Raw genomic sequence first — 15,171 nt, 5'->3', positions numbered from 1 at the left:
CCCACCCCTATCCCTTCTGTCGCGACATGTTTTCCTAGCTTGGGACGTGCTGTTTCTATTTCCCCAATGCTCACCGTATTCCCTCCTTTCAAACTCGTGTTTCATCAAGACTCGGTATATAGTGAGAGAGAGAGAGAACTCCCGTGTGGCAGTGTATGTGAAAGGTTTATTAACGATCTTGCAGAGAGGTACACAAGCACCATCATGTCTTTTGTAATATCATGAACACGGGGGAAGTATAAAAATATGGGATGGTGTTGAAAAGAAACGAACCCTGTTGATGAAGTTTCTTCACACGGGCAAATTATCATTCTCGTTTTAGCTCTGAGGTCACTTGTGTGTGTGTGTGTGTGTGTGTGTGTGTGTGTGACAGAGAGAATGTGAGTGTGAGTGACATAAACCAAATACTTTCTGCAGCATCCGTTCACACACATGAGAAGAAAGATCGAATTAAAAAAGAACAACAATAATAACAGGACTTCGGTTTAAAATATAACAGTAATATTGTTCAGAAGAAAAAAGTATCAAGAATATACAAGACACTTATATGGTACTACTTGGGGACAAACAACAACAACAAAAAGAAAAAAAGAAAAGAAAAAAGAAGAAGGGGAATCTGAAGATAATCAAGGCATACCTGTAACAACTGATGGAGTATGCCACCACTAGCTGGAATGTTCAACACGTTGGAAGCTAATCTCAATTCCCACAGATCGCTAACAGTGAACTTGGAGACAGACATAAGACCCTTACCATTAAATGCATGACTACCATGCTTTCCAGGTGTGAAAAACGCGAAACACACACACACACGCACACACGCACACACACACACACACACACACACATACACAGAAAACGACCTTGAGGCACGGATTACAATTTCAATCCCTTCCAGCCCCTCTCCCCCCCCCCTCCCCCTTACTCACCCCTCCAACCCCACAAAAAAAAGAAGAAAAAAGGAAAGTCTACAGTTTAGAAATGAGCATCCAAATTTCAATATCGCACACACCCGCGCCCCCTCCTCAACCCCCCCCCCCTCCCCCCTTCTTTTTCTTTATTAACTCGTCAAATTTACACGCAGCTGTTGCCAATAACCAGGTAACTGCTGTTCTGCTTTTGTCTCTGACAACAAAAGGTTATACAATACAATATATTGAATATTTGCGAAACGTGATGAATTTCTATTTTTTATTTATTTATTTTTTTAATCGTGGAATGTCCACAGCATGTTTGACTCACACAATATACTTTTTTATGCGAAAGGTTTGTTTCCCCCTCTAATGTTTGTAATTTGATTCCGCTGGACTTTTCTTTCCCTTTTTTGACTCACTTGTGTTAACAAAGTGAGTCTATGTTTTAACCCGGTGTTCGGATATCTGTGTGTGTATGTGTGTGTGTGTGTGTGTCCGTGTGTTAGTGTGTTTGTGTGTCCGTGGTAAACTTTAACATCGACATTTTCTCTGCAAATACTTTGTCAGTTGACACCAAATTTGGCATAAAAATAGGAAAAATTCAGTTCTTTCCAGTCATCTTGTTTAAAACAATATTGCACCTCTGGGATGGCCACAAAAAATAAAAAAAGCCTAATTATATGCAAACTGCATTTACTGTTTTATTTATATTTTTTGTATTCTCTAAACGTGGCACTTTGACCTCTTATTCTGACACAACAACAAGAGGAGTCATTATTATCATTTTTTGTTCAAACAGGAACTTCTTTTGCTAAGTATGGAATTTTTATTTATTTTGCAAACGTTTTGGTGCAGATAGTAAAAAAGGGAAATTACTCTGTAATTAATGCTAGGGGACTTAATTTATCACAAGTGAGTGTTGAAGGCCTTGCCTCTCTTGTTTCTTCTTCTTCTACCTTTTTTTTTTCGTACAAAATGGCATGTTATATTTTTGTGTTTCTCGTTTTCGTCACAACAGATTTCTCTGTGTGAAATTCAGGCTGCTCTCCTCAGGGAGAGCGCGTCGCTACACTGAGAGCGCCACTCATGTGTGTGTGTGTGTGTGTGTGTGTGTGTGTGTTTCTGCCTGCAGTTTTGTTTGTTTTCCTATCGAAGTGGATTTTTTTTTTTACAGAATGTTGCCAGGGATAACCCTTTTGTTGCCGTGGGTTACTTTTACGTTCGCTAAGTGCATGCTGCAAACGGTATCTCGGTTTATCGTCTCATCCGAATGACTAGCGTCCAGACCACCACTGAAGGTCTAGTGGAGGGGCAGAAAATACTCGCGACGATGAGATTCGAACCAGTTGTTACCACTGTCGAATGTATACAAAAGGTTATACAAAAAAATAAATACTTGAAATATTCTAGACGTTGGAAAAGCCTAACTTGGGTTATGCTGCTGGTCAGGCATCTGCTTAACAGATGTGGTGTAGCGCATATGGATTTGACGCCTCCTTGAGTAACTGAACTGAACTGAATAGACGTTGGTTTTGGAAACATTTTTGAATAGCATTTCTTTTTTCTTTCCTTCTTTTATTTTAGTGTAATTTATGTTCGGTTACATGACAATTTTAGTTTTCCCCCCTGCTGTTTGATATTTTATATGCCTTTTTTCTTCCCCCCCCCCCCCCCCCAAAGGGGCCCCCATAGGGGGAAGCGGGTAGGAGGGGGGGGGGGTGGGAGGTCGGGGGGCAGATGGTGGTGGGGGAAAACAAACATCCTCTTTCATTGTTCATTGTTCTGTGTCGCTTGACATGACTGTGTGTGTGTGTGTGTGTGTGTGTGTGTGTGTGTGTGCGCGTGTGTGTGTGTGTGTGTCCTGGCCTGAAGAAAGACAGGTGTGTGTGTGTATACCTTCCTTCGTCCACCACAGGGGGCTACAGAATTAGGCTTGTGGGCGGTGGTTATTGTTCCGTTTTTGTTATGTTTTTTCAGCACGCGTGTTTGTGCAAAGGGGTTGGGGGATACCACAGAACACTGACGTCTCTTTTTCGTTGTTGATCTCAGTGTGTGGGTTGTGTGTATCTGTACTTCAAGAACATTAATGGCGACATGTAGGATTTCATCTCTGCATTCTTGGTTTGTTAAATGCTTGATTTCTTGATGACACTGCCCTGAATCATTTTTAAAGGTTAAAAATAGACGTCTTAGACACACACACACACACACACACACACACACATATATATATATATATATATATATATATATATATATATATATATATATATATAGGAGGAGAGAGAGAGAGAGATGCAGCAAACTGGTGGGAAATTACCAGAAGAGCAATGCATCTCCTCTCACCAAGACAAGGTTTGGTCAAGTTCCCTTCATCCTGCCCCCCAACCCTCCCCTTCCACCCCCCCCCTAACCCCACCCCTCACCCTTACCTCCAAAGACTAAACTCTTCTTCCTGTTCCAGATGATGGTTAGTAAAGCTAAGCCAAGGCTGAAATAAACATAGAGCTTTACTGCATACTTTCCGAGGAAATGTGTACAACTGGGTTGGTTTCAATTTACAAAATCGACTTACCAGTTTGCAGAAAAGCATCTTTTTGAACTGAAAGAAGATAATTGAGATTATCCAGATTTCCGTTCATGCCATAAGAACAAAACTACCAAGGTTACAATGTATTTGACGAGTCTCGTCTGCCTGTTCTGTTTGACATTGTCGGGACCAAAAGGCACTGCCCAGACTTTAACTCTCTCCATACGAACGACGTTAACAGCGTTTCACCCCAGTTACCATCATCAAAATATTGCAAGCGGAAGGCTCTTATACTGAAGGGGTGAATGTTGACAAAGATACCACAATTCTGACGACGGAAGCTAAAGGTTGGGTCATTCAGACATCCACTGGACATCCGAGGGGTCTGTGTAGAGGAGAAGAGAGGACTGGCCGTACTGAGTGATTTTTTTAATGAATGCCACTTTGTGTTCGTGTGTATCTGTTTTGATGTGGTTCTTATTTGTTATTCAACAAACCAGCAGTCATCCATCTCCTCTTTCGTCAACAATTCTCACGTGAGTAGATGTCTCGTTCTTCTGTCATCGTGATCTCTCACGTGAGTAGATGTCTCGTTCTTCTGTCGTCAGGATCTCCCACGTGAGTAGATGTCTCGTTCTTTTATCGTCAAGATATCTCACGTGAGTGGATGTCTCGTTCTCCTATCGTCAAGATCTCTCACGTGAGTAGATATCTTGTTCTTTTATCGTCGAGATCTCTCACGTGAGTAGACGTCTCGTTCTTCTATCGTCAAGATCTCTCGCGTGAGTAGATGTCTCGTTCTTATCACGTGAGTAGATGTCTCGTTCTTATCACGTGAGTAGATGTCTCGTTCTTCTATCGTCAGAATCTCCCACGTGAGTAGATGTCTCGTTCTTCTGTCGTCAGGATCTCTCACGTGAGTAGATGTCTTGTTCTTTTATCGTCAAGATATCTCACGTGAGTGGTTGTCTTGTTCTCCTATCGTCAAGATCTCTCACGTGAGTAGATATCTTGTTCTTTTATCGTCGAGATCTCTCACGTGAGTGGACGTCTCGTTCTTCTATCGTCAAGATATCTCACGTGAGTGGATGTCTCGTTCTCCTATCGTCAAGATCTCTCACGTGAGTAGATATATTGTTCTTTCATCGTCGAGATCTCTCACGTGAGTAGACGTCTCGTTCTTCTATCGTCAAGATCTCTCGCGTGAGTAGATGTCTCGTTCTTATCACGTGAGTGGATGTCTCGTTCTTCTATCGTCAAGATCTCACACGTGAGTAGATTTCTCGTTCTTATCACGTGAGTAGACGTCTCGTTCTTTTGTCGTCAAGATCTCTCACGTGAGTAGACGTCTCGTTCTTTTGTCGTCAAAATCTCACACGTGAGTAGATGTCTCGTTCTTTTATCGTCAAGATCTCACACGTGAGTAGAAGTCTCGTTCTTTTATCGTCAAGATCTCACACGTGAGTAGATGTCTCGTTCTCTTATTGTCAAGATATTTCACGTGAGTAGATGTCTCGTTCTTCTTTCGTCAAGATCTCACACATGAGTAGATGTCTTCCGGTAACATGCCACCTCGCAGTTTTCTGTGGTTTCATTTGTTTTGTTGTTGTTGTTTTTTTTAATGCTGATTTCAACAGACTTTTGATTTTGTTGTTGTTATTGATTTTGACGACGTATGTCTGAACAAAGAGGACACGGACACAGCCTGCAACAGAGAAAAAGCGTTGAGAGTACAAAGCCAAGATGTATATAGCGTGCTATCAGCGGACCCCTTATACAATTTTGAGCGCCGGGCTCAACACGTGCTAACCAGACAGAACAAAGGCTTCGTGATGGATCATCCTAACACGTTCTCAGCAAGTCATGGACAAGCAGGATACTGAACAGGGACGTCCCCGAGAGAGCCAAACTCCTACCCTCGCATTCATTACTCTAATTGAGAAGAAACTGTTCCTGATAGGTCTCCACCAACACGAAGCAGATCAACCCCACAGAAGTTCTGCCGTAAAAAAAAAAAAAAAAAAATTAAAAAAAAAGAAAAGAAGAAAACAAAAAGGCGCAGCCAACGGAGCTTTGAAAACAAAACCCCACCAGTTTCAGTTGTGCAAACAAAATAAGACGCAAAGAACTGCCATTTGCTAATTCGGTCTGAAACTGACAAAAGCAGTATAACGAGCATGGAGATGGGGTGAAGTGTCACGCACTTTCGTGACAGAGGCAGCCTGGAACACAAGGCAACTTCCCAGCGGTGCTGATCTCCCATATGGGCTGTCGTCTCTGATCGTGCATGGAATGCTGCCCACAGGAGACAGGAGAGAGGCGTGGAGGGTGGCCGGGGGGGTGGGGGGACAGAGAGAAGCTGGTCCGCCCTCCCTCCCCTCACAACACCAGTTGATTGAGCGTGATCCGAGAGTGTGTGCTGTCCGGGAGCTCCACTGCCTGTGGCCAAACACTGCCTCACGTGTCCTCCGTCCCCCGGTGACGGCGCCAGGCCTGGTGCTGACACGTCCTGCAGCAGACACCCCTGCAACCTGGACCCACTGGCGGGAGGGTCGGGGTGGTGGGGGGTGTGAGGGTCTGGGGATGTTGCAAGGGGGGGGAGGGGTGTGGGGAGAAGTGGAGAAGGGTCTTCAATCGCTTCCTGTTGACATGGATGGCAAGGCAACCGGGATGTAGTCTGTGACAAAGTTTGTATTCTTCTGATCAGAAAATTGTTGTTGTTGTTGTTGTTGTTGTTGTTGTTTTCTCTCTGTCCTAAAATTCAAACTCCCCCTCCCCTCCCCTTCCCCCATCCCCAGTTCTTTGAACCAAGGTATGGCTGTCTGTTTGGGTGAAGCCATGAGCGGTATGTGAAAAAATACACCATTAGACAGACAGACGTTCACTCAAATAAATAGATTTACATAAAAAAAGAAAAAAGAGAGAGAGAGAGAGAGAAGAAGAACAAGAGAGGCAAGGCCTTCAAGACTCACTTGTGGCAAATTATGTCCACTAGCATTAATTACAGAGTAATTTCCCTTTTTTACTACCTGCACCAAAACGTTTGCAAAATAAATAAAACTTCCATGCTTAGCAAAAGAAGTTCCTGTTTGAACAAAAAAATGATAATAATGACTGCTCTTGTTGTTGTGTCAGAATATCAGATCAAATCAAAGTGCCAAGTTTAGAGAATACAAAACATATAACAGTAAATGCGCATATAATTAGGCTTCTTTTTTTTCTTTTCTTTTTTTGGTGCCCATCCCAGAGGTGCAATATTGTTTTAAACAAGATGACTGGAAAGAACTGAATATTTCCTATTTTTATGCCTAATTTGGTGTCAACTGACAAAGTATTTGCAGAGAAAATGTCAATGTTAAAGTTTACCACGGACACACAGACACACACACACACACACAGAGACAACCGAACACCGGGTTAAAACATAGACTCACTTTGTTTAGACAAGTGAGTCAAAAAAGGAAAGACTCGATGAATGAAAGAATGAATGCTGTAACAACTGACAGATATAAATAAGACATGCCATAACAGCAAACAGAAAGGATTAACGCTGTCACAACTGAACGACAGAATTACTTTGATGCGGTGCATAATGCAGAGTGAGCATGGAAAATGTCACATTTGCATCGTGAAGAAAACTCCGCTGATGATGTGAATATCAACGGGAAGACATGAAAGGGTTATTCTGCCTTTCCTCTGTCTCCTCCCTCTCTTCTCCACACATCCTTCTTCCTCTTAACCCTCTTTGTTCTGTATTACTTTTTTTTTTATACTTTTTTTTCCCTTCAGTATCTGAATATATTTGTTCCGTTGGTCTGTTCGTTGACTATTTAGTTAGGTGATTTTAAATGTCTGACACCGCATACCAAATGGACAGATTGTGTCTCACAGCATTCACACACACACACACACACACACACACACACACACAAAACACACACACACACACACACACACACACACACACACACACACACACACGTGTGTGTTTCGCTCACAACGAAACGCCAGCTTTGTAAAATGAGGCACTATGTTCAGAATATGATTAGGTACCTAATACATTTCATTGTTTCTGTAGGTGATAAGACTACATTTAACTACACCGTAGCCTTCATCGAATCGATACAAAACCCTTTGAGTGCCACACAACGTATTACCTACGTGCATACTGACGTCACCTATGACGTCATCAAAGGAAAACAACTCTGGAAGGCTGAAAATTCACATAGATTATCTAGAGTGGTATAATCTCCAGACCACTTTCGAAGCTTTAGGCTTCTTGTTTTGGATTATTGTTTCATGACTTGAAACACCACTTTCTACTGTTTTACCTTTGGCATTAACGGGGTTTTGATGAACTGATTTGTTAGCCAAGCAAGGCGCTTCAAAACAGATCAGTGAAGTGACAGTTTCTACCACTTGTCGTCCAACCTATGAAGAGGTGCTTTATTTTCTTGGAACGCCACTCTAAGACATTTTCTAGTCTACAAAATCTAATATACATACATACATACATATATATATATATATATATATATATATATATATATATATATATATATTGCACGTAGATATCGCGTGAATTCTGAGAATACAAAATACTCCAAAAAGTTTAGCGCGCAGTTGTTCAAGTCTTATTTGAACGATTCATTGTTTTATTCAAGCGGTAACTTGGTGCGACGGCATTTTGCACAAGAATGTGTGTGTGTGTGTGTGTGTGTGTGTGTGTGTGTGTGTGTGTGCGCGAGCGTGTGTGTGTGCTATCTTCAGTTTAACGCCTATTCACTACAAATGTTATTAGACGGAAAGAGGAGCAGTATTGGATGGAAGAAAGGGAATGCATGTGAATATTAGTGTAAGAAAGTGTTAATGATATGTATTAGAGGAAAAGTATATCACGAGAAATTAAAGTTAAAGAGATTGTGGTGTGTAATGAATGAGGGGTCATAGGAGGGATAATATGTGTATGTACATCAGCAAGTATTAACGTACAACAATGTAAATATAAATAACGACATTAATCAAAATACATCAAAGGAGGATACCAACTGGACTGGAGTTTAAAATTTTGGTTTGTAGTTGTTTGTTTTTAGTGTGTGTGTGTGTGTGTGTGTGTGTGTGTGTGTGTGTGTGTGTGTGTGTGTGTGTGGAGCGGGGGATTCGCAAGTGTTATGTGCATGCGTGCATTGCGCTAGCGCGTGTGCTGTGTATGTTTGCGCATTGGGAGAGAGGTGAAAGGGGAGGGAGGAGGAGGGGCAGGTACGGGTAAATTTTCGTGCTTGTGCTTTGTATTGTTACGTGTGTGTGTGCGAGCAGGGACAATTGACCTCACTTTATGAGGACATGGTAAAGTCTGAAGTCTGTAGTCATTTTGTTGTTTGGCTGTCCTGTCCTATTCATACATCAAATGAGGGGGGAGTAGATTTAAAGTGCAAGATCCGAGATTGAGATGTATCTCTCTGCCTACTGTCAGCAGTCTGTAGCAGGAAGCTGGTACTTCCCCTGCCCCTGGGCTTGTAGCGTTACTGATGTACTCTCCAACCTGCCCCCCGCCCCACACACCCACCCCCCGTCCCCCGCCCCCACATACTTGTATCTCCCCCCCCTTCCCTCCCCCCCCCCCACTCGACTGCCCCTCTCTCCAGCACACCAGTTATTCCTAACAACAACTATTTGTCTTGCTTTGAGCATCATTTGTGCGCGTGCGTGCATAATTATGCGAACGTGCGCGCGCTCGCACGTGCGTGTGTTAGATGTGGGGGCGGGGGGTGGGGGTAGGGAGAGAGGGGGAGGGGGGAGGCAGGGGAGAGATTCAGAGTCCAGGGCAGACAGACTGAGACCATCGGGGGGGGGGGGGGGTATGGGGGGGGGGGAGGCGTGGTGTGGGGGGGGTGCGGGGAAGGTGCGGGGGGAGGGGGGATCTCGGGGGTGGGGGAGGACGGAGGAAAGGAACAGTCTGGCAGCCACACACACACGTACCAAAACAGGGGGGGCCCCGGGCAGCAAACAACATCTCTGTTCCCCGGACCAATTCCGCTGATGGCACCTCGCTTTATTATTCCTCGGCACGGACCAGCGTCATAGGGTCAGATAGCATTCCGTCCCTCCGTCCGTCTGTCTGTCTGTCCATCCGTCTGTCTGTCTCTCTTTCCGTCCGTCTGTCTCTCTGTCTCTCCCTCCCTCTGTGTCTGTCTGTCTGTCTGTTCGCCTGTCCGTCTGTCTCTCCCTCAGTGTCTGTCTGTCCGTCTCTCCCTCTGTGTCTGTCTGTCCGTCTGTCTGTCTCTCCCTCCCTCTGTGTCTGTCTGCCCGCCTGTCTGTCTCTCTCTCCCTCCTCCCCCCCTCTCTCTCTCTCTGTCCGTCTGTCTGCGTCTGTCTGTTTCTCCCTGTGTCTGGCTGTCCGCCTGTCTGTCTCTCTGTCTGTCCGCTTGTCTGTCTCTCCCTCCTTCTGTGCCTGTCTTTTCTTCTCTCTCTCTCTCTCTCTCTCTCTCTCTCTCTCTCTCTCTCTCACCCACTCTCTCTCTCTCTCTGTCTCTCTCTCTCTCTCGTGATTGTCATGGAACCATATATGATGATCCTGAAAATCTTTGCCGCCAGGTCGGGAAGTGTGCTTATTAATCAGCGAGTGGAGCGGAGCGGGGAGTGGATCGTGTGATTCAAATAGCGTATCGGTTTTCCCAAAATCCCATACCAGGTCCCCCACCAACCCCCCATTCCGCCCCCCTCACCCCCTCCTCCTCCTCCTCCCCGCCACGCCTTTCAGTCTCTATCTTTGCTGCTTCTCTCTCTCTCCCTCTCCCCAACACATCCCTCTCTCTCTCTCCTAATGCAAACAGAGAGAGAGAGAGAGAGAGCACTATATTAATTCTTTTCATTCCAACATACTTCCTCTCTCTAACTTTACGTGCAAACATTGATACTCTACGCTAAGCGCAGGCACGTAAATGCAGCATACATGCCGCGCACAAAAACGCAAACGCGCATACTCATGCACGCAACGCCGCATAGGCGGGCGAGGAGACACACGCACACATATAATCCACACACACACACACACACACACACACACACACACACACACACACGACTTATTTCTCTTTTTTTTCCCTTCCAAACATGCATCCTGCAACTCCCCTTCCGCGCACACACCTACCAAACTTGGTGTGCAAACACACACACAGACACACGCACACACACACACACACACACACACACACACACACACACATGCGCACACAAACGTGCGCATGCACGCACGCACACAAACGAGGAACGTGAGCCATGAAACAGCAGCGGGGGTGGAGTTTGGGGTGGGGGTGGGGGTGGACGGCCCGGGGAAATAGACTATGGATCTGGTCCCGTCTCGCTTTTCTTCAGGAAATGGGGCCAGATTACATGCTGAACGAACCATGTGTGTGTGTGTGTGTGTGTGTGTGTGTGTGTGTGTGTGTGTGTGTGTGTGTGTGTGCCTATATCGGTGTGTTGAGGAATAATACTGCGCATCTAGATTGCATAATTATTAAATAATGCACATGCCTTTAAAAATCGTGTCTGTATGTGTGCGCGCGTGTGCACATTTCTGTACTTTCGTACTCACGCGCATGAGAATGAGAGAAACAGAAGTAAACGTATTGAACAGAAGAGGTTGGTCACATGTCGGAGAGAGAGAGAGAGAGAGAGAGAGAGAGAGAGAGAGAGAGAGGAGAGAATGTGACAGAGAGGAGAGGAGAGAGAGAGGAGAGGAGAGACAGAATGTGACAGAGAGGAGAGAGAGAGAGAGAGAGGAGAGGGAGAATGTGACAGAGTAGAGAGGGGGAGGGGGGGGGGGAGAGAGAATGTGACAGAGTAGAGAGAGAGGGGGGAGAGAGAACGTGACAGAGAGGAGAGAGAGGAGATGAGAGAGAGAGGAGAGAGGAGAGAATGTGACAGAGAGGAGAGAGAGGAGAGAGAGAACGTGAGAGAGGAGAGAGAGGACAGAGAGAGAGGAGAGAGAATATGACAGAGAGGAGAGAGAGAGAGGAAAGGAGAGAGAGAATGTGACAGAGAGGAGAGAGAGAGGGTGAGTGAAAGTGTGTGTGTGTGTGAGAGAGAGAGAGAGAGAGAGATAGGAGAGAGAGAATGTGTGAGAGAGAGAGATGAGAGGATTAGAGTGAGGGAGAGTGAGACTGAGAGAGAGAGAGATGTGTGAGAACAGGGAATATGAGAGAATGTGCGAGCGAAATGACACACAAAGAAAGGGAAGAGAGAGAGAGAGAGAGAGAGAGAGAGAGAGAGATGTGAGGATAGGGAATATGAGAGAATGTGTGAGAGAAATGACACACAGAGAAAGGGAAGAGAGAGAGAGTAGAGAGAGAGAAGAGAAAGTGTGTATGTGTGTGTGTGTGAGAGAGAGAGAGAGAGAGAGAGAGAGAGAGGGAGGGAGAGAGAGAGAGAGGCAGGCAGACCAACGACCAACCACAGGCTGGGATAGACAGAAACACAGAGACAGACAAAGAAACACGAAGACACAATCAAGACAGGGGCAATTTCCGCTTCAAGCACCACGTCCCTGAAGCTACAACTTTGACCGACAAGTACCCCACAATCCTCCCCCCCCCCCAACCCCAAAACCATCCCCTGCTCCCAACCCCCCACCCACAATCCTTTCCTCAACCACCTTCACCTCCACCAAAACCCTCACCCCCACCTGTTATTATTAAAGTCCTCTCCATCACCCCCTTCCGTCCGCCTCTCACCCCCCTCCTCCCTCCTCCCTTGAACCAAGGAGACATCTTTCGTCAGATTGTTGATCAAATTTCACAGCAACAGGCCTCTTCGACAGGTAACTGATGGGGGAACTGTCACCTGGCTTGACAGGTAATCACGTCATCCCCGCCCCCCCACCCCCACCCCCATCCACACCCTTCCACCACCACCACCACCACTCCCCTCCCACCCTCCCTGTCTCTCCAGTCCTCCTCCTCCTCCCCCCTCCCTCCCTCCCTCCCTCCTCCTCAATCGCTTCCATCACCTCCACCAAACGACACACACTCACACTTTCTGTCGTTGTCCTCTTTCGAAATAAAGTACAAGGTAAAAGTTTTGGTTTGGTTTTTAAAAGTGCATTATTTGTGAAACGTTACACACACACACACACACACACACACACACACACACACACACACACACACACACACACACACACACACACACATATATATATATATATATATATCTTTCCAATTTGATTTTGGTAACTGCTTCATGTCAGTGTTAGTATCATTGGAGCGGCGTGTGACGAGAATTGATTTCAGTTTGATCTGCTTCGAACGCTCGGCAGTGACGTTGAAGTAAAATACCCCCCACTCCCCTCCCTCTCTCTCTCTCTCACTCATTGTCTCTCTCCCCTCACCTATCTCACTTTCCTATCCGTCTGTCAATATGTGTGTGTGTGTGTGTGTTCTTCCTCATCATGTATGCCCTTCTGCATGAAGACCCCCCCCCCTCCCCTACTATATTTACGTGTTATGGGTGAAGATTAGCAAGGACGGATTCGAAGAATAGGCCATGCTTTATTCTGAAATCTTAATCCTTGAATGAAAAACTGCGGCAAAATGCACATTTATTTCCCCCTGTACTTTTCCGTTTAGAAGATAGAAAAAGCTTGTAAATTGGTTAATAACATTTTAATATACACTCTGCATATCTTCCCCTCCACTCTTTGACTGGCCTTCTTTACATCTCGTGACAGGAGAAGAAATGTAGAGTATATATTACAATGCTATCTAAACAAAATTTACGATTTTTTCCGTCTGAGGAACGAAACTGAAAGAAAAGAGAACAGGAGAAGAAGTGTGGATATGGCCAAAAAACGCTTTGAGTTCTGAGTTCTCTGATGGTCTGTCTATTCATACAGGCGTTGACGACCCCTCATGAAGGGTACGTGAACACAAAATTAATATCAAGTGCAAAAAGAAAAATGTATTCATTTGGGTCATACAGTGCAGTGGAAACACCAACGTGACACACTCTCATCAAGCAGAGACTCCCTTTGCAATGAACGTTCAACTCCCTTCCTCTGTGCTGTGTGTGTGTGTGTGTGTGTGTGTGTGTGTGTGTGTGTGTGTGTCTCTCTCTCTCTGTTTGTGTGTGTGTGTTTGTCTCTCTGTGTGTGTGTGTGTGTGTGTGTGTGTGTGTTCGTTCTTTTGTTTAGCGTCTTTTCACTGTCAGTGATATTAGACGTTAAAAAAAAAAAATTAAAGGGGTGGGGTGGGGTGGGGTGGGGGGGGCATGGGGCATAACTAACATGCTATTACATTTAACAGTAACAATTCAATAATAATAATTTAAATAATCAGAAACCATTAACACAATTCTGAAGTGCATTAAAGGAATGTAGAAATAGGGCTATGAACTAATGCCTGTGAAAGTTCGACCATAAGAACCTCGTCGGAAATAACTTTACAAAAATCATCTGCAGAATTATTATTCTCTTTGAAATACTTGGGCAAGAAGGTACGTAACTGCTGGCAGTGAAACAAACAATGATGCAAGCTGAACTGCTTACCACAGATGCATGTAACATTTTTACTATACTTTATCTTCAGCGCATCAAGTTTTATACGGAAGAAAGTAGAGGTTATTAATCTTATATAGCAAGCTGATGGATGTGTGTGTGTGTGTGTGTGTGTGTGTGTGTGTGTGTGTGTGTGTGTGTGTGTGTACATACACACACGAACAAACACTTCCGCAAACACTGACCATGTACCAGCCTGAACTTCCTACTGCCATTCCGGTTTACAGCCTTCTCTCACGCGTCCACTTTTATCACCCCCCTCTGACTCACTCTCTCGTGGCGAGAGAGAGAGAGAGAGAAGACAGAGAGGTGACAGAGTGACGGACAGACAGACATAGAAAAGGGGTGGGAGAGAGAGAAGGGGCGAGAGACAGAGACAGACAGATGGACAGAGCAGAGAGACAGAGAGTGAGAGGTGAGACGACAGACAGCGACAGAAAGGGGAGAGACAGAGACAAGAGACAGACATAAAGGAAGACGGAGGAAGACAGAGGATTACACGAAAAAACAAACTCTTGCTCCCCTCAATTATATATATATAATGTGTGTGTGTGTGTGTGTGTGTGTGTGTGTGTGTGTGTGTGTGTGTGTGTGCGGATGGATAGATAAAGACATTGAGAGAGACAAGACAAGACAAGACAAATTCTTTATTTCGAGTATAACAGATAAGCACTGGTGTGCTTTTTTTTTACATCCAGTCCCCGCCCTGAATAGGGTCTACACTACACAATATTTAATCAAAATGAAAGCATGACGTTAGTAGAGATACACAACAGAGGAAAAAAAATGCATAAATCAAAACAAAACAACAACCACACACACACAGACGCGCGCGCGCGTGCGCGCCCACACACACACACACACACACACACACACACACACACACACACACACACACACACACACACATATGGTATACAGGCACTAGCATGGTGTTAGTAAAATGCATAGGGAAAAAAATGAACAAAGTCAAAGAAACAAATACACACAACACACACCGCATTACACATCAGAATGGGGGATAGAGGGTGAGGAAGGTTCTGTCAAGAGAGAGAGAGAGAGAGAGAGAGAGAGAGAGAGAGAGAGAGAGAAAGATTGTGTGTGTGTGTGGGGGGGGGGTGCGGGATGATAATATACTGTGTGTATACATTCATACATACACACCTTCACGCTAA

At 45.0% G+C, this 15,171-nt stretch overlaps 1 long non-coding RNA gene across 3 annotated transcripts in view; it reads left to right on the top strand.

Moving 5' to 3' along the window:
• The window catches only part of LOC143300482 (uncharacterized), a 208,974-nt gene that overhangs the window by 45,078 nt on the left and 148,725 nt on the right, over positions 1-15,171 (top strand). The gene's annotated exons all lie outside the window — the stretch shown is intronic.

Source organism: Babylonia areolata, chromosome 2, assembly GCF_041734735.1.
Source record: "Babylonia areolata isolate BAREFJ2019XMU chromosome 2, ASM4173473v1, whole genome shotgun sequence".
In the NCBI taxonomy this organism is placed as follows: domain Eukaryota; kingdom Metazoa; phylum Mollusca; class Gastropoda; order Neogastropoda; family Buccinidae; genus Babylonia; species Babylonia areolata.
This window is presented reverse-complemented; position numbering and strand designations above follow the sequence as displayed.